This window comes from Patagioenas fasciata, chromosome 10 (genome assembly GCF_037038585.1).
Source record: "Patagioenas fasciata isolate bPatFas1 chromosome 10, bPatFas1.hap1, whole genome shotgun sequence".
Classification (NCBI taxonomy): domain Eukaryota; kingdom Metazoa; phylum Chordata; class Aves; order Columbiformes; family Columbidae; genus Patagioenas; species Patagioenas fasciata.
Window position 1 is genome coordinate 17,450,159 of NC_092529.1, and position 19,500 is coordinate 17,469,658.

The 19,500-nt window shown below is 41.4% G+C and overlaps 1 protein-coding gene across 4 annotated transcripts in view; it reads left to right on the forward strand.

The window, feature by feature from the left end:
* Positions 1-413: 413 nt before the first annotated feature.
* The window catches only part of TAFA4 (TAFA chemokine like family member 4), a 78,940-nt gene continuing 59,853 nt past the window's right edge, over positions 414-19,500 (forward strand). For 2 of the 4 annotated variants that reach the window (XM_071813246.1, XM_071813247.1), the window contains exon 1: positions 745-874. The gene's annotated coding sequence lies outside the window, so the exon portion shown is untranslated. Of the gene's footprint in view, positions 435-671; positions 875-19,500 lie in introns of those variants that run through there. The other 2 variants (XM_071813245.1, XM_065845837.2) reach the window with 2 other exon arrangements.

Genomic DNA, 19,500 nt, shown 5'->3' on the forward strand with positions numbered 1-19,500 from the left:
TTTGGACATCACTGTTTAAGCAAGCACCAGAGCTGCAGGAGAAACTGAGGGTGTAAAGTAAGGTAATAAAGATTGTACAGAAAATCAGTGTTGGAGCAAGGAGCAGAGTCTGTTTCCCAGTGGCTGCTGCTGTGCCTGTCACAATGATCCCGTCTTTGTAGTCAGTGAAACACCATCTTTCACTTTTTCCCTTCAAACTAAATTTTTGAACAGGATGATTTATTGATAAACCGCAGGACTGTGGCGTACAGGGCAGCAGTGATCAGACATGCGGTAAGAGGCAGGGGGAGGTTGTGGCCCTGGCCCTCTTGCACCCCTCTCAAGTTGCGTCTGTCTCCAAACGATGCTGCGAACTCCAGCCCGGCTGCGAGCTGAAGAAACGTTTCCTTTCTTTTCCCTCGGCTGAGCAGCGACCTCTCAGATGCTAAAATAAGGTCAGGGCTCTGTTAGGCAGTTAAAAGCCCGGGCTGAGCAGCAGGCCGGCAGTGCGAGCTGCCCCTGCAGCATCCTCGCTGCCCGGAGCGGAGGGAGCAGCGGGCACTTCGCCCAAACAGTTCTAGCTCCGCACTTAACGTGCGCGGCGGAGTCGTGTACTGGGGGGAGAGCGAAGGGAGGGAGGTGGGAGAGGAAGAAAAGCCGTGACACTGTGTTTCCTCCTCCTGTCTCTGAAGAGGAGGAGTGGGAGGGGAAGCTCCAAAGCCACTTCGGGCGCTGCGCCTCTGCGTGCGGGAGGCTCTACCGAGCATCCTCCTCGCAGCTGGAAAGCCGGGTGCGCTGCCCGCTCTCCGGCGGCTGGTTCCCCCTTTCCCGACACTCCGGCTCCTGCCTTGGTCGCCCTTCAGGGCAGCATCTCCTCGGACCAGAGTGCGGCCAGGTAAGCGGTACCCGGGGCGCAGAGCGGGGGCCGGGCTCCCCTCCGGCTGCCCGGGCTGCTGCCCAGCGCTGCGCGTCCCGGGCGGGCTGGACGGGCGATCCGCGCCGGGCCGGGGGGAGGCAACTGCGCTGGGGGAAGCGTCGCTTCATTTGCGATAGAACTTGTATTTAGGAGTGCAGTTATCAGGAGAGCGGTGGATAATAGTGACTGATCTGTGCCGAAGTGGCCATCAGGACCTGGCAGCCTGCCCCGTCTCCTCTCTGCTCAGCCCGGCACCAGGCAGGTCCCCCCTCGCCGGCAAGTGTCTTGGATATTTGTGCTTTTAACTGCGTCTTTATCGAACCCTGAGGGCTGGGCAAGCTCTGGCACTGGGAGTGTGGCTGAGGAGTAACACTCTGTAATAATAATAATAAAAATACTCTAGAAGTCTGTAGTACTTCAAGTATTTTTGTTATACTTAAATATATCTATGTACTAGTGTGTGTGTATGTAATTAATTTACTGCCATAGCTACTTAAGGGATAAGGGTGCCACTAGAAATTGGACAAGCTTAGATATCACACATACAATTTTTTTGCCTTTAAAAATATTTTTAATTTCAGCTACCTATTTTATAGCTACTGAAATACTTTTATTTCCCAGATCAGTTGGTTTCTCTCCACTGGTACTTTTACCTTTTTGAGTGGGATATCTTGAACATTTACCTTCTTTAATAAAAGCACTGTGACAATACCCACTCCTTTCAGTGAGGCATGTGTTATTCCTCAACCCCACCAACTTCACTTTGACAAAAAAAACCCCTGGAAATAATCATTTAAGAGGTGCGACTTTCCCTGTTTCAACAAGTTGCTTTATTCTCTGCTCCAGTAATTTCCTCTAAGATCCGCCTTCATTGTCATTATGTAGATGATGTGATGATATGCGTGATGTTAAACCTGCAGTCACTGGGGATTAATGCATGGGCATGACATCATCAACAGCCAATGAGGTGATGGTTTTGGACATGTACTGACCCAAACTGTCTTCCAAACTGATGTGGTGATCCTGCTGTGTTCCTAAAGAATATTGCAAGTTTGGACAAATGGGGTGGTTTCCTTGCACGGTTTCATTGTTTCTCATTCTTGTGCCCTGCTCTGAGCTAGCCATGGATCGTTACACAGCCACATGCGTGTGGTTAGTCTGGTTGATCAAAGGTTTCACTTCTTGGGAGGAGATTATTGAAAATGGACATATTAGTCCTCTGGTACAGAGAGAGATGATGTAACTGAGCTGGTTGCTGGCAGAACATAAACAGCCAAAGATTTCTCAGTGTGGCAGGAAAGCTGCGTCAACAAGGCGTTTGAGCACACAGTGGATTTACCTGTAGCACATTGCCTCATCTACCTTATTGCTTGGGGTAGAGCTGTTCACGTGGAGGTGGGCACAGACTGTGCACCAGGGGAGCGGGGAGGGAAGCTGTGCAGGCAGGTGGCTGCTGCTGGAGCTCGCGAGGCAGGAAAGCGCGAGATCCCCGCTGTGCTAACGGCTCCTGCTGCGCTCTTGCCTTCTCCCCAGCACCTCGATGCCTCCGTGCTGCCAAGGTCTAGCAGGTTTGAAGCCCTTGGCCTCAGTCCATGTTACATTGCTGTAGGGTTACTCAAAAAACTCAGCTGTCTTGGGTAGCTTTTGCAGAATCACAGCAGATGTTGCCAAGCACACTTTGGCTCCTGAAATGTGCATTTCTGAGTTCAGGCTGCCTCTTCTGTCTAATGTTTCCTTAACCTTCATCATTTTGTAGCAGACTCAGTCAAGTGCCCTGCAGGTCAGTCCGAGGCTTCCCCATGGGCTGTGCAAGACCCTTTGCGTCACTATCACAAATATTTGCACACAAATCACTTATATTACCTTAAATATTTTCTGTTTGCTAGAGTTCTTAGTGTTAAACATAAATATTGGGATTCAGAGTTAATCCTTGAAGTCTTTTAATATATTTGTTTGTAATCTATATGTGCATATATGCACACATTCCCTTAGCAGTGTGGGTGCACTGATAGCCATTTACAATGAGAGAACCACATAGAATATTAGCAGTACAACTGACATGCCTCGGATCTGTGTATGACTCTTATGCCGTCGATGCCAATAAGACGTGACAGGATACGTCTAATGAATTACCTTTAAATTAGAAAGCAGTAAACAAACCATTATTGGATTAAAGGAATATTAAAATTAGAAGAGCCTTACTGTCTTTTGATATCCAGTGGCAGATTTTTACTAGCTAGGAAATGACATGGGTTACTGCAGAGAGAGAGAGAGGGTCTCTAGAGAACTGTAATGATTTTCATCTGTGTGAAATAGATTTTTAATGCTATTACTTAGTATCTTATGTTTAGATGATGCTGTAGCAGATTTATTTTTTTTTCCTTCTATTTTCACATTGATGTTTGCTATTATTTTTCTGAATGACTTCAGTGCTTGTGGAAGGTACAGGTTTGATGTACTCAGCTAAAAGCTCATAATTATTGAAGAAAAATACACGCAAAAATTGTACAAGAGGCTTGGTGCTAGATTTCAACCCAATACTGAAGGCTTTTCGGGCTTGCCAGGGTACAGAGACAGTCTGGGTCTATGCCACCTCTTCCATGGCCCCTTTCTTCTGCTGCCTAGAAGGCTGCTCCAGCTCTGGTAGTTCTGGGGTATGATTTAAATTGCATAAAAAGATGGTCATTGACTTCACTGAGATTTATATAAATTCCTAAGAACTAGATTAAATCCACCAGTCATACATCTCACTGTGCAGGCGTTACGTCGTGTTGCCTTCCAGATGTGAGACTCTGGATTAGATCTGAATTAGCAACTGATTGATGGTGCTTGTGTGGAGCAGCTCCTGATCTCCCCACACCAATCTTTAATTAATCTAAGACCAACACCTGCTGTCCTCTCTCAGGCAAGCTGCCCAGTTTAGGGCTGGGCTTTGAATGAAAAGGGCAGAATTTGGCCAGTATTCCTCAAGTGTTAGAAAAAAAATGTACATTTAGGAGGTAAACAGTAAAAAATTTGATGGAAAGCAGTTAATTCTTGGGTTCATCTACAGTAAAGTTTCTTATGAAATCTTGAAATTACTGTGTTCTTGCCATACCACTTAGCTCTGTTGGCCAATGAAAAACTATGCACTTAGTCTAGAACTAATCTTGAATTTGTTAGAGCAAGAAGTTGTTTTGTTTGGAATATCAATTTTTAACAACACTCAAAGACAAATCTTTAATTCTTTTTAACTCACTATCAATATGAACAAGGAGCAACAACATACCTTGGAGTGCTAAGCCACATTCCAGTCTCATGGGGAAAGTTTTGAGGATAGTCATGTGTCCTGGATTTTGGAAGTATACTTGGAATAAAGAGCTTTCCTATAAATATACTTTTCATCCAAAGTATTACATTTTCCTTGTCTCTCACAGTTTATGGCCCTGATACTCCTTGCCCCCTCTCAAGGTCTAGTAGGAGAACTCCCTCAGCATTTCTTTCTCCCTTTGAAAAATTTGAAAACCATCATGCAAGCGGTTGTTTTGAAGGCAGTGCCAACCCTGCAGATCAGAAGATCACAGCACACTTTCACCTGAGGTTAGGCAGTGTGATGTGAGCTGCTTTGCACTGGCAAAGCATCCTGAATACTTGCAAGCTATGGGGATTTCTATTGGTCTGTGTCACTGAAGCCTCTTTGCTATTCTAAAGAGGCTTATAGGGGGGAACAAAGGGCTGTGGATTTCACCCATTTTGCTATATTTTCTTTTTTTTTCCAGCAATGGTTTTGGAAAGGTTGTGAGCTGAAAGCCTGACTTTCTCGGACTTGGTACAACTCTGCCAGAGTAAAGTTCAAATAAAAGAAAGTAGTATCACGTATCTCAGTGACTCAAAAAGTGACCTGTTGTTTTTATTGCCCCTTCTGTTGTGTTTCAATTTCAGTTACACTTTACAGGGAACATCTGTGGAATAAAAACTGTGGAGGGGCCAGGCCTTTCTCCTCAGAGCATGTTTCCCACTGCACAGCATCAGCACAAGTTTTTCCCTCTGTCCTTTCAAATAATACCTGTTACTAGTCAGGCAAGATATAATAAGCAAAGATAAATACAGTGAGTGGCAGCACTCCCAGGCTCAGTATTACATGGTGCTGGAAGTCTGGTTAAAGAGCTCAGTTCCCAGCCCTCAATGCAGAGCTCTTGCCCTTTCTGCTCTCCAATAAGCCACTTGCAAGGCTCAGCTGCGCGTTACATCCTTCTGAACCGGAGGACCTGATGTAACTGCAGTCAGCCTGGCCTTCTTGGTTCTGGAAGCATCTAACCTCTTAACAGGAGAGAGCAGGACTCTGATGCTTTAGCTCTTAAAGCATTTGTAGGCTTTATTTTCTAGCCTGTAAGAAACTGCTAACTGAAGCTGAAGCATTTGAGCAATTCTTTGGCATGGATAAACTGGTTAACATGAGTTATTTTAGCTTTTTAAAACAAATTGCAAATCTGCGGTTCATATTTGCATATTCAGGTTACTAATTCTTGTGTTTGCATTTCCTAAACTGTGTGCCAAATTCCCGTTTGATGTAAGTTTCAGAGCATCAATCTGAGTGTAAAGGGGAAAAGGAGAAATTTTTTTGTTGTAGGCAGCATTGAATAGTTGGTGATTTTTCTTTTCAACAAAGTTAAGTAAGCTGCTTTTCTTCTGAGGCATTTTGTGTCACCTCAGATATTCAGTGAGAAACTTGGAGATTCTTAACTGATAGGGTATCCAGTCTTCCTATGTGCATCTCTGGGATATATATCTATATTGCAAGTTCACAAAGCTTCCAGCATACATTCTATGCATGTGTAATTAAGGAGTGGCTACACTTCGATGTCATTTGCTGTGTTATCTAGATTCCCATTATGAAGACGATGGTATTTTGTGTTGTCATCTGCAAGCGGGAACATCCCCAGATGAGTGAATCTGTTTGAAGGACGAGGCTGTGGCTTTTTCAGTCTAGAGAACATAGTTTTCCACAGATTTCTTTGCTGCTTCTGTTATTCAATGAGAATTCTGTGTGTTTATGATAGTCTGATCAGCAAATAGAAGTGCATTGCAGATGTTGATATATTGTGAAATACAGCAGTTTACATTAATAGGAAGGATTTATCTTGTTGCAGTATTGAATTTATGATGCTAAACTGTGATATTTTCCTGTTTCAAAATTATTATATTGTACTGAGCTGATATCAGGGTGATAAAATAAATGCCTCTTTTTTAATTCAACCCACTGTAGCATGCTAATAATGTTGGAGACAGGAAGAGAAATACCTCATTTCAGAAATGAATATAATGCATCCGTATTATTTCCTAACAAAATTAATTTAACTTAGACCCCTACATGAAACTTCTTGTTTTGTTTAGTCTAGAAAACAGATGTGATCGAGGTCTTTAATGGAAGTATACTTTTGGACACAAACTGTGGGGTTAATACACCTCACTTAAATTAGACGTTTTGATCCCTATGATTCTGAAAGGGAAATAGAGAAGCTATGGTTGCTGGTGATGGTCCCTTTACTGGGAATTCAGGCAGCCCACACTCCTCATTGGTTTTCTTCCAATGTCCTGGCAAATGCTAGGTAAATGGGGTTACTAGGAAGGAAGGAAGGGTCACCTCTTTCTCTTTGCTGTTACCTCCTCTTCTGGCCGCTGTCAGGGACTGCAGAAATTCCAGGAGTGTATTCAGGATATCCCGTTGCCTTCTTCCTAGAAAATGCAATAGAGTGCAAAGGAAAGTGTTGTGATGCCCCACAATTCTGTTCCACTGCCACATGTGCACTATGTACGTCAGCTCCAAAGGGGAACCGAATGATTCTTCCCCCGCGCTGCTCAGATCCCTGGATCATGCCTGGTCGAGCACACAGGGCAGGGGATTCTCATCATTCCCCCTGGGACGGCTGAGCAGAGAGAAGGTTGTTGTGGCTGCTCTGCTCTGAAACCCAGCGCTGGGGCTGCAGCGCTGCTCCCTCCAAAACGGGGATGCAGAGAGCAGGGATGTTAATGTTGGTCAGCTGGTGTTGTTATTCTGAGGTTAAACCTTTTCCTCTTTGTATACATGGACCTGTTCCTCACTCCATGAGTGCTTTACTGATTTTTACTGGAACTGGCCCACCGTGGATACAGGTAGCTGTGAAAGACCGGTCCTGGCTGTTCGGTGGTCTCGTGTTGACTGTGTTGCTATTTGCACTGAGCGCTGTCAGTTTAATGACTGTGAAGCACTATGGTTAGGAGTCAAGTGCTATAAAATTTCCCCCCCAAAAAACGTCTACAGCAATTGGTGGACTTGCACATGAAACAGGCTATTGAATCTGAAAAAAGGATCAGTAATTCTTTGGAATATGGAAAGATTGTCACGTGTGTGTATTCCTGTTATATTACTCAGTTAAACAGTGTCTCTGAACCTTTGATACATTATTTGCAAGAATATAAGAGTATTTGTCATTAGCTTTTTTAGCTGAAAGATACTACTGGAGTAACAGTTTAGCCATGGAAATATTTACCAGTTACAGGGTGTATAGGCTTAACTGGGCCTGAATGGAGAATAAAGCAAAATAATTATTTTAGTACTAAATTGTCCTCATATATCTGGTGTGCTGCTAAAATAATTAATTCTGATTTTGTTTAATTATAGATCTGTTTCTGTTAAGGGACAATTAAAAGAACAAAATTTTGTTAGAAGTTTCTCTTAACAACCTGCGGTGATTCTCTTAATTTAAGGGAGCACGAGGTAAAAAGGATGTTCCCTCCTTTTCCACATCAGACTGACACAGAGGGATGGATCTGAGGTGAAGAGAAGCAGCTTCTGGCAGAATTAGTGTAACCTTCCACCTGAGAAATGAACAGGTTCATTTGGTTCGTTAAATGTTAGAAATTAATTGGTCTTGAGCTTATTCACATAATAGCATTTCCCCCTGGAACATTTCCTTCCTGTAGATGCTTCTAATGTATTTTTTGGTGTATATTTAATTTTAACAATAGAATAGACAGAGAAACCCTAAACCTTTAAAAATACTTACTGTTTATAACTCTGAAAAAAAGTGCAGCAACTTGAAATACGGTTATGTACTTTGCCAGTGTGCATCATTTACGTACACCACGCTTCAGGTTGCATTTACTCTCTAGTTGCACTGCGTAGTAAAATGAGTTGTGTTGGTGAGTGGATGAATGAGTAGCTGAGCATCTTTGCAAATTGCTGTGAGAATGAGAAGGAAATCAGATCAACTTTCTTTCTTTTTTTTTTTTTTGTTTTAATGTGTTACACATTCTTCTTGAACAGAATTTTCAGCAATGAATAAACTATTGCTGTTAAATCTTGTTTGGAAATATAGTGGAAAGTGGCAGCTATTTGTAATTAGCATTATGGCTGAAAACTTGATGTATCTTCTGTGTTTTCCTTGCTTAAGAGGAAAAATAAAAACTGAATAAAGACAAACTGGCCCTGTTTTAAATGTCTTTTTCTACAGAAGTAACGTCTTCTGCTATAGTTAATGAGCATTGTTCTCTTTTGTTTAAATTCTTTGTTACAGAGGCTTAGAGCAAGAGGGCTTTAATAATAACAGGACCTTCTTCTCTACAATGTCTGTCTGATAATAGTCTGGAAGATTTAAGGATAATACTGTAAAATAATTGGTTTTCAAGCGAATAATGGTGTATAACTAATTGGAGGGCAAATGGAAAATCTGTATCCTCCAAACAAATGCAGTGTGTCTCTTTAAATATCTTTCTGTTTTTCCACCCTCAAGACAAAAATAATATCAAATCTCATTCAGGTTGTACTTCAATATGACCAAATTGATAATTACATTATTACAGAGAAGGGCAGGATAGCTGGAGGATGTGTACAAGGTGCATTAGTCCCACAAATAGAAGCTGATTTACTTATTGATAGTAGAGACACGTTCTAGTCACTTTATGGAATTAACAATTGATCAGCTTGTTAGGTTCTAGTTCTTCATAAGCACAGCATGTTTATTCATTATTGTCATTACATGGTGCAAGCAGCTGAGGTCATGATTAACAAGGCAAAATCTAAAAATGTTTAAATTTGCTTAAATATAACTTTTGCAACAGGCAGGTTTTGAGCAATGCACTTATTCTCCATTTTCAGAAATAAATATAACTTATACCTGCCTGATTAATTTTCATTCCATTTACATTTTTCAGAACCATCAGATCTATTCGTTTTCCAAATGACGGTCGTTCAGCCTTGTGAGAGTGTAATAGGATGGGCAACATAGAGGCATTACTTTCAAATCGCCTTGGTCACTGTAAATATACACCGATATGTAGTAATGCAACGGATAAAATAAACACGCTGCTGGATGAGAATGGAAAGATGTTATTCCAATAAATATATTCATGATTGTTTGCTACTAAGCGTAAGTTGTATTTTCTAAATCAGCATTGACTTAAGCTTGAGCAAACTCGATAGCAAAAATTCCCATAGAGGCTTCTGCTGCTACATATGACTAATATATTAAAGAAGATAAATAGTCATTTTTAAAATTTTTTACACAGTAGGATTGAACACAAGAGGAAACCATTTTACAAATCTGAAAGTTAAGGTCACCCTGAGAAGAAAAGGACACTTAAGATGACTAGAAAAAGTCTGCTTCCTCAGGAAACTGAGATTCAGAGTTTACTCTTTTCACAATGTCTTTTATAAAGCTTTAGAATCCCAAGTGTAAACCCAGACTCTGTTTTGATGTGCAAATATTTCAAAACTGCATAGTGGATAAGCGTTTAGACACATACCTAACCAGCGTTACAGATTAGCTTTAGCTTCTTGATTCATTATGGACTACGAGGCTTTTTGATAGTGGTTTTTATAATATAATTCAGTATTAGGGATGAACTTTCTAAAACATTTCATTGGAGCCTTTTAAGATTTTTCTCCCTTCTCCTTTTCTATTTATAGGCTTTTTTTAAAAATCAATTATGTATTTTTTAGTCATACTGAACACTATTAAGCTTTCAGTTCATAATTGAGACTTCTAGGAGTTTGAAAATCTGCTCAATAGCATTTTCTTATGGCTTGTTAATAAAGTTAATGAATTATTTTTCTAGTAGGCTGTCTTATCTTAGCTAATACTGCTTACTTGTTTGAGCTGTAGCAAATCAGGACAACATTGATTTTCTTTAAGAGATGAATAATGAAAGATCTACATTCTTAAATATGTAGATAAAGATAAGTGACTTAATTAAAAAATTATCAGTAGAAGGTAGTAAGATGAATTAGCTGTTTTAATTTGTTGTATATGTCAATATACTGTAACATATCGTGGAGCATTACATAAAATACTTTTATTATATCCTCTTTAATTTTCAGTGTGATTTCATAGTGTCTTCAGTTGCTTATTCTTTTGAAAATTGTTCATGTATTGGGAATTTTAAATTCCTGGAACTATTTGCCCCAACTTCAGCTTACGCAGGACTTGACTCTGCAGATGTTTAATGGCCAGTGCAATGCAGCCCGATGAAAATAGTTCCACTCTGTTCAACAGTAATGTTTACAGGCTTCGTGTTTGGTGGTGGAAGTCAGGTTACAAGCCTGATTGCTCTCCAGTGAGTAGCAAATTCTGCTCTCTCATCACATGTGCTATGAACATCAGAGCTGGCAAAATTCCAGGCTAAATTGCTTGCCATTTTTTGACCAGCTTTACAAATTATGCATGATGAAAAAGGGACATCTCGAGGCCTCCATCTTTCATCCAGTGTTGCTTTTGATATCATGTAGATCTCGTCAGGGTACACGGTATAGAGGAGGAGCTGCTCTATTAGGACACTGGTGGTTGATCTTATTAAAGGAGGAGACAAACAGCCTTCCGCTGAAGGGCTGCTCTCTGTCACAAACTCTTTTGGGTTTTTTTTGGTCTCACATAGTAGAGCAAGCACCCACAGGAGTTCTACTGGTGGATTCCCTAGTGGGAATAATTATGTGTTGAGTACTGTGCCTTGAATAAACTTCCACAATTCTCATGCTTAAACTCTAAGTGACTCCTAGGTCATGCTGGTTTTCAAGCTTCAAGATCCTATTTTTCAGAATATATTTTCTCAAAACTCAGTGCAGCCACAAATACATTATTTGACAAGCATGGCTGAGCTTCTGCTTCAGGTCCTTGGGTCACTGCCTTTCTGTTGCAAATGCATTGTCCAACATTTTTTTTGAAGGTTAGTTATTCTTATATTTTCTAGACATGTCCATTAACTTTCTAGGGTAAGGTGACAGCTGATTCACAAAGATTTTCAGATTTTGCCTTCTCCTAATGCTGGATTCATGGCTGTCCTGTTTGAAGTAATTCAGTTGGGTGATGAGGAAGAGGGGTATGTTGTAGGTCAGCTCTACTTATAACAGGAAGGGATTGGAGAAAAACTTTGTAAAATCTCTGGGTGAGGTATTGGTTGGTAGATATGACATAAGCTGAGAAATCCATTAGGATGTGTCTGTAGAGCCTCCACGGGACAGTTTGACAATACAGCATGTCATTTGGGCAGACAGATTTTGCTCTTTGAGATTCTACTCAGTAACACTCTGCTAAACTGCGAAGTGTTCGGGGTAGACTAGTGCTTCAGGCTTTACTTTGTTTTACCTTGTTTTATTAATTTTATCTTGCTTCAGCCTTTGATTAAACAGAATAGATGTGTCAATGAACTGAGTAGCAAATGCCTGCCGTATTATGGGTTTTGCTGTGTTAGGAGTAATGAATGGGAGCCAGTGTTTCTCTTTCAGAGAGGAAGACTGCCAGAATCAAAGATGTAAAGAAGAGCCAAGGAAAATTCATTGCAAACCTGGCAAATCTGGTCTGTCTTTATTTTTACTACATGGCATTCAGCAGATCTTTCTTAGACATGTTAAAAAAAATAATAATAAAAAAATCCTGTTCCTTGTGCTGAACCTTACCCAGTCACAGCAGAGGTATTGTTCCTGGTCTTCTGGGCCAGGGGAGCAACATCTGGAAATATTTTTGCTCAACACTGTACAACAGAAAGGATATGGCTGCAGTTCTGTGTTCTAGGACGTGCATCTCAGGAGACAGGTGAGCCAGAGGTCTGGGGTGAAGAAAAGCTTCAAGAGGTCCCAGATAGCTTACAGCTCTGTCTAGACTACTGCACTGGAGCTTAAGACAGGCTTGAGCACTCCATTCAGAGAATTCTGCTAATTTAGTATTGACCCAAGCACCAACAAACAACGACAATGCTAAAATCCAGCCTGCTGCCCCCTCCGTGCAACACTCATGCTTGTAGCCCAGATGTTGACAAGTACCACGTGGGTCTCGGCTCTTCATACAACAGCAGCCTGCTCTCCACCTACTTCTGCACTTCTGTGTCTCTGGTGGAAGAGGATCCGATGTCACGGACTGATCTGTTCAAACCTAAATCTTCCTGAGTGGAGAACAGGAAACTCCAGAAAGTCATACTTTCTGGTTAGGATGACTCTCATAGGAACATTTTGTTATTAAACGAGAAATTTTTCATATTGTTGAAGATCAAGTTGAAAACGCAATAGACGATTTTTGAAATACTGCTGTTCTTAGGTACTAAGTTGGTTGGTGCTATGGCAAGCAGAGAAATAATAAGTAACTCTTGTACAAATGAGTACTTAAATTAAAAAGGACAAAATCGTGATTTAAGAAACCACAAATCCATCAATTTAGGAAAAGAAAAAGGACCAAGATAGCAAAACAATGGTGATTGCAAGTTCTCAGATGTGTTCTTTGGGTGCTTGCCAAACAGTATCTGTTAGCAGAGAAGGGAACTTTGACTATTGTCTGTGAATTTAAGGGTGTGGAAAGACTTAATCCCTGGCTTAAAAACAAGTCTTAGACTAAACTGGCAACAAATAGATATGTGAAAGCAGGTGGGGTTTGCCTGAAGTAGTGCAAGGCATAGCTCTGAATAAAAGTCTGTATCTTTCTTTTTGGATGCAGTAGTACCATCTGGTGAGTGAAGCTTCAATTACCTGCAGCCTCTTTTGCTAATCTTGGTCAAAACTCTTGTCATTTGCAAGGAACAGGTTTTACTTGGAGACGGGAAAATTTAAATCCAAAGTGATTTGTGATTTTTCCACTCTTTATTTATTTTTTTTAAAAATTAGTGTTGCTGATTTGCATTTAATTAGTGGCCAGTATTAAACTAAAATGTCTAACAAATTCCTGCTATGGTCCCTGAAATGCAGCACATTTTTAATAACAGCAGTTTGGATTAAAAATCTAAAACAGTTCTGTGACTGTTCTTGCTAATGGCCTTCCTCCAGTTTGTGTGGCTGTCTTGCCTATTGCCTGGCTACGGAAATGCTTTGTGCAATAACCCCAGAATTTGAATCAATGATGTAAACACTCCATAGGCCTCTTAAGAAATGTACCTCACACTGCAGGAAAATCAGACGGGAACAGTTAAAGTGAGAGAATTTCACTTTTGTGTTCCAGTTCATCCATCTCTAAAGAAACACTAGTAGGTCAAATGGGTCTAACACTGATCGATTTGCAAGAAGAATCCCTTTTGAAAATGAATCACAATTCATCTCCAATAGGCAATTGAAAAAAATAAAATAAAAAGATAGAGCCACTGGGGTTCTGGTTGGGGAGTGCTTCGTTAGCTCAGCCCCTCACACATTTTTCATTTAGTTGTCCCTTAGAATCCATAATCCAGTCAGATCTGTTTTTTACAGTCTTATTACATCTTTGTTCAGTTACCTCTTACTGGATCTGAGAACTTTTATTTGATTAATGCCTACCATGAAGAAGGACATCTCTGCTTGGCTTTGAGGACAGGTTCCCTGCGGTGTAATAGCAACAAAGCGTGTGTGTTCCCCAGTCATCTTACCAAAGGCTGCTTTCCACCCACCTGCACCATAGGAGTGCACATGGGACATTGTCTGGTCACCACCCTGAAAGGTAAATATCTGTTGAACAGCGGTTCAACAGCAGCACAAGAGAGCAACTGCACTTGTCTCAGGATCTAGCAAAGCGCTCGTGATTTTGTTTCCCTGTAAGGCTAACAGCATTTGTGCTATGACCGGCATACCAGTAAAGGTGTATGTGGCAATAGGGTGGAAGTAAATGAGGCATGTTGAGGCTATATTTTCATGGGATTATTGGTGGGGAAGCTACTGGTAAGTTGTATGTGAGCTGGAGAGACTGTTTAGTTACATTGCCTATCTGAAAGGTAGTATCTGCTGAGACATTTCATATCTGTTGCTAATTCTAATTAATAATTCTAATTAATAATTAATAAAGCCTGGAAAAGAGCTCATCGTGGTCTACAGCTTCCTCACAAGGGGAGGAGGAAGGGTAGGTGCTAAATTCTTCTCTTTAGCAAGCAATGACAGAACCCGAGGGAATGGCAGGAAGTTGCACAAGGGGAGGTTCAGGTTGGACATTAGGAAAAGGTTCTTCACCCAGAGGGTGCTGGAGCACTGGAACAGGCCCCCAGGGAGGTGTCACGGCCCCGAGCCTGACAGTGTTCAAGAAGAGACTGGACAACGCTGTCAGATACATGGTGTGAACTGTGGGGTTGTCATATGCAGGGATGGGAGTTGGACTTGATGATCCCTGTGGATCCCTTCCAACTCAGGACATTCTATGATTCTATGATTGAAATGTGGAGCTTGTTCTCTTTATGGTGGTAAAGTTTGTGCACTATTTCCCTCAAGACAGTATTCACAGTTAATCTACTCAAAAATGGAAAAAATGCATATTTTGGGGATTTGAGAGACAAGTGAATGTCAAGTATGTGAAAGAAAAGTATGTGAACAGTCAGAGATCAGAGAAATGGAAACTTCCTGCAATCTGTTTCCATTTAAAAAAAAAAAAAAAAAGTCCAACAGAAATAACTGAGTGTTCACCCAAAGTGGTTGAAAATATTGGTTCTTACTCAGATGCTAATGTCCATAACATCATCCAAGCTCAAGAAGCACAATGCACAGAAAAAGAAATGGCAGGTATTTTCTTTAGCTCTGCCATTGTAAGCATGAGTGCAGATCCTGGAGGCTGGCGAAAGGACAATACTGTGGAAAACAGAAGGTGGAGAAAATCTTGAGAGAGAGATTTGAAAAGGGGAGAGCAGGGCAGTGCTGGCTGTGACAAAGTGCACTCAGGGAAGGCTTTGGGTGACTCTGCAGTAGGCTTTGTGGAAAATCAAGTATGGTTCAGTTTTTTATGTTTTGTTTCCCCACCTTTCTGTCAAAGACTATCCTATTGTTAAACTAAATGTGTCACCAAGTTAACTTTTTTCTGTGAATCTTTAGGGTTTTTTTTCATGAAGTCCCAGTTTCCTGGAGGAAAATAATTGGAGAAGATTTCTCTTGTCTGTTTTCTAATTATTTTTAAGAGAGTTAATAGCGCTCTAGTGGTGATGAAAAGCTGATTAAACCTGATTGTTGCCTACCTTGAAAATAAACAAACAATAAACAATTACTTCAAACAGATCTCAGATCTTTTAAGCAATCATAATTGCCCTCAAATGAGGCAGGGAATGTGGGGGGATCTCATACTTCATTTCCAACCTGGAGCATTTTAAAGCATAATCAAAATTATGCCACTTACCCTCCCCCTAGCTCCTCCCATCAATCATGTACATGGTTACGTGATCATGAAGTGGCTTGTGCATGAATGAAGGAGCAAGAGAAAACCAAAAATCCCTCCTAGGCAGGTTGAGAACCACAAGCCTAAAGTTCAGCCTTCTCTGAGTTTTGTGGAAAAAAACCACAAACCCAAACAAACTTAACCCCACCTCCCAAAAACTAAACAAACAAGCAAACAAAAACACCCCCAACCGGATAAAGAAGAGGATTTCTAGCTTCAGCTATGAAGAGAACATGCTGTTACTTATTCAAAGTCTGGCTGTGGTCTCACTTCAGTCAGAGTAACCGACTGAGCCTCCTGTATGGAAATATGTTGTTACTTCAGCTGTGACAGGTACTGGAAGGAGGATTCTCTGACAGTTCAGGTGCTTGATGGGGACATACCATGCTAACAGCTTCTCTTACTGCTTCCAAAGAGCAATATCAGTTTGCTGTGGACACTGCTGTCCTGTCTTGGTAATGCAGTCACAGGGAGGTGTCCAGGACTATTCTCCTCAACACCTTTTCAGGTTTGCTCCTTTTCCATTGCAACAGAAGCCAGAGCTCTATCCAGCTTCCTCATGCCCGTGAGGGGATGAAAACAGCAGCCAGCAGCTCATTAACCTGCTCTAATTGATCACTACATAACTTAAGTGGGTTCTCTTTCCCTGCCCACCAACCTTTCTCTTGATGCTCACACATGTGCTGCTGCCAAGCAGGTGAACTTCCCAGAGGAGGCAGGGAGAGATGCTGTGCAGACAAGAAACAGAGAGGGCTGAGAAGGGATGAGAAAGGAGGCCTGAAGGACTGGGCTATAAGACCAAAGGATGAAGGAAAGCCCTTCTGGAGGTGAGGAGCAAAAATGTAATTTATTTGACTTCTGAAATTCTCTTGCACCAGGGAATGCAGTAACTGGTACTGCTGGAAATGAAAATACGTGAGAGAGTGTGTTACCTCATGTATTCATACTGGAATTCAGAATTTTTCTGGTTACAATGAGAAAGACAAGGGCTTGCAGGAGAGAGGTGGAATCACTGCATGTACATGTCTGTCAGGGTAAATAAACCAGCTAGAGCATGCTGCTTACACATCACAAATGATACATCTTTAAGAGATCAGTCCACATTTTAAATTTGCTTTTTCTTCTGGCAGTGTAATATTGATTCCAGGGGCACAAGACCAGTGGCTCAGGAGATAATTAACAGATATATCTACCTGCTCATTTTTCTTCTTGACTCAGTAGTAGGCTGCTGTCAGGAATTAGAAAACCTTATATGACTCCTGGTACCTGAAGAGCACGATACAAGCAGCTACAGCCTCACGCAGGTCTCTCAAATGCTCTCAGTGAGAGCTAAACCTGTCTGTTCCATGCCCATACCGTGGTTGTGGTGGCCCAGTGAGCTCCGAACAAGGAAATGCTTCTCCGTGGTACAATGTTGAGCAGAGATCAGGGTTCAGGACTCAGGACCAGTGTGGTCAGTGCTGGTATCAGAATTAAGTAATCCCCAGCTCAGGGATAACTGTGTGCTGTGTGCACTCTGTGTGATGGTCAGTCTTTCCACCCAGCCTGATGTCGTCAATCTGTTTAAAAAAGAAAGGTGATACAACTGTGAGGCTGACTCTGTGTGTGCTTCTGTTCATCAAGATTGGGTCATCCTTTAAAATGCAATTGTTTATTGACCCAACTCCAAGTCTTCATGCCATGCAAATGTCTTGCTAGCTTATTAGCAGTATTTTGCCTCTGTCATTCAATTACAGAAAAAGAGAAATATTACACATTTTTTATTTTTTAAATTTATTTTTTAGTAACAGTTCCTGAACTGATGAGTCAGGAACCTGGTTCTGGAATTTTCCTATTCAGTAGAGCAAAATTATTTAAAATAACTTGAGGAGCAGGCTCTGATATACCACGTTTTCTAACATTGAGTAAAAAGCTTGTCCCATAGCATGGAAGTCAAGTGACAAAACAAGACCAAGAAGCTGAGTTATAGCTCCTTGGTCTATGCCTCTCCCCTCCTGTGCAAGTTTTGTTCTTCAGTATTCCCACAAGAGATTCTACATGCTAGGGGCAGAATTTTCGACCAATCCCAAGCTGTGTTATCTTTGTACAGCAGTGGGAATATAAAAAATGTTACCTTTCTATTTGCTCATAGTTTTCCTTTGTTCTATCCCAACACTGACAGAGAGAACAGAGGTAGCATATAACAGTATATTTTGTTATTGGCTTGTGTCGTTGATAATACAGGTGCTAAAAATCTGAGTTCAGCCCATAATTACACTTCTGGAAATTTAGTGCTGTAGTTATGAAATGCTTTTCCTTAGAATCTTTTAACAATTAGCTAATGAGTCCCAAGTGAAACAATTATGCCATATATCTGGACATTTGGGATTCTTCATCAGCCAGTGTGCATCCACTGCTCATAAAGCATGTTTGTGTTCTAAAAACAAAGCTAGCTGCTCTGTGTTTTCCTCTTGGAGCATTTCATGAATTGAAACAAAAGCAGAGACCAGATTACATTGCTGACACAGAAAAGTACAGACCCTGTTGCAGTCAGGGTTTGGTAGAGCTTAGGGAAGCAGGAGCGGACATGCTGTAACTATTCACTGCGAATTAGATTTTTGGGGAATAATAAGGAAATAAAGTATTCTAGTGCAGTAGCATCAGAAAGAACTGTACTTGATTGTATAAAGATGCTCAGAACCACCAGAAAAATATCTAATTATAACACAAGCTGACCCTGTCTGGATGGAAAAAAATCAATATGTGTAGGAGGTATTTTCAGCTTCTTTCTACCACAATTTTCCTCCACTAATCTGACTTGATGACTGTCTGTGGTTGGGGTACTGAGGATGACACTGTGAGCAGTGTCTATTTACCTTGCATTTATATTGCAGTGTTTTGTTTGTTTGTTTTTGTTTTTTCCTTTTCCCAAGGCATAAAGGAGATGTAGTCTTGTTACAGGCTCTGAGCAAACATGTAATCCAACCTTATGGGTGGTGAAGGGAGCCTTGGCCATCCCATAGGTGTTCAGCCTCCACCAAAGTAAACTCCATGAGTTTCTTAAGCAGCTTCTATCACTAGTTTCCCACACGTAGCTACAGAAAGTTTCTCCTCATGCACTCACCAAATTATCTTTGCAGGACACTTAATTTACTTTTGTGCTATTTGCAGTAGTTACATGGAACTTCTTTAAATCATGCCCTTCCTTAGAGCAGACCTCTTCAAGGAGGCAGTTAGTGCATCTCCAGTAAACTCTTTTCTCATCTAAACAAACACAGCTACTTCAACCTTTCTTTACTTCTCACACTTGCTGAATCTCTTAATTTTCATGCTATTTCCTTGGAATTGTTTCTTGTTCTTAATTCAAATGGTCATCCATAATCAGTAATCATCTGCTGCTTGCATGTGAGCCATGGGCTGGCCCCCAGACACCCGAAACAGCTCTGGGACCTCCCTGTATGTTATCCAGAGGTACAAACTGACGTGAGGCCACGTTCTCCATCCCTTCTCTTCCTCCCTTTCCCAGGCAATGTCTGCAAAATAAACTACCAGCTCACCTGGGTCTCTGGTGAGTGGGAAGAAAGGTGAGTGACTTGCTCTGTAGCTGTTGGGTTAGTTACATTTTCCTTTTATGGGAGAAATGAAATTCTTCCATCAATTCAAGGTATAGAAAACTGTGTCTTGTTGCTCGAGATAATCTGTGCAACAGCTCTATTGCTTTGCTACCTAGCAGGTAAATTTTGCAATAGAGGAAAAGGCATATTTGCCTTGCCTGAAACATTCAGTTGAAGAGATTTCCTTCAAAGATGTTTCTCTCCACGTTTTTTTGGCGTGCTGCCTGCTTTACGTGAGTACTGCTCTGCATCTGGGAGGCCAGTTGGGAGTGGCGTGGGGCACTGGCTCTGCTCTGCCTCCTCTTTGGACAGGATTGAAGCAATTCCTGCACTTCCTTGAACACAGCACCTGCAAGTCTGCCCATCTCTTCAGTAGGCCATACACCAGGGGGTAGGGAAGGTTTTGAGCTGTGGTGAGGGA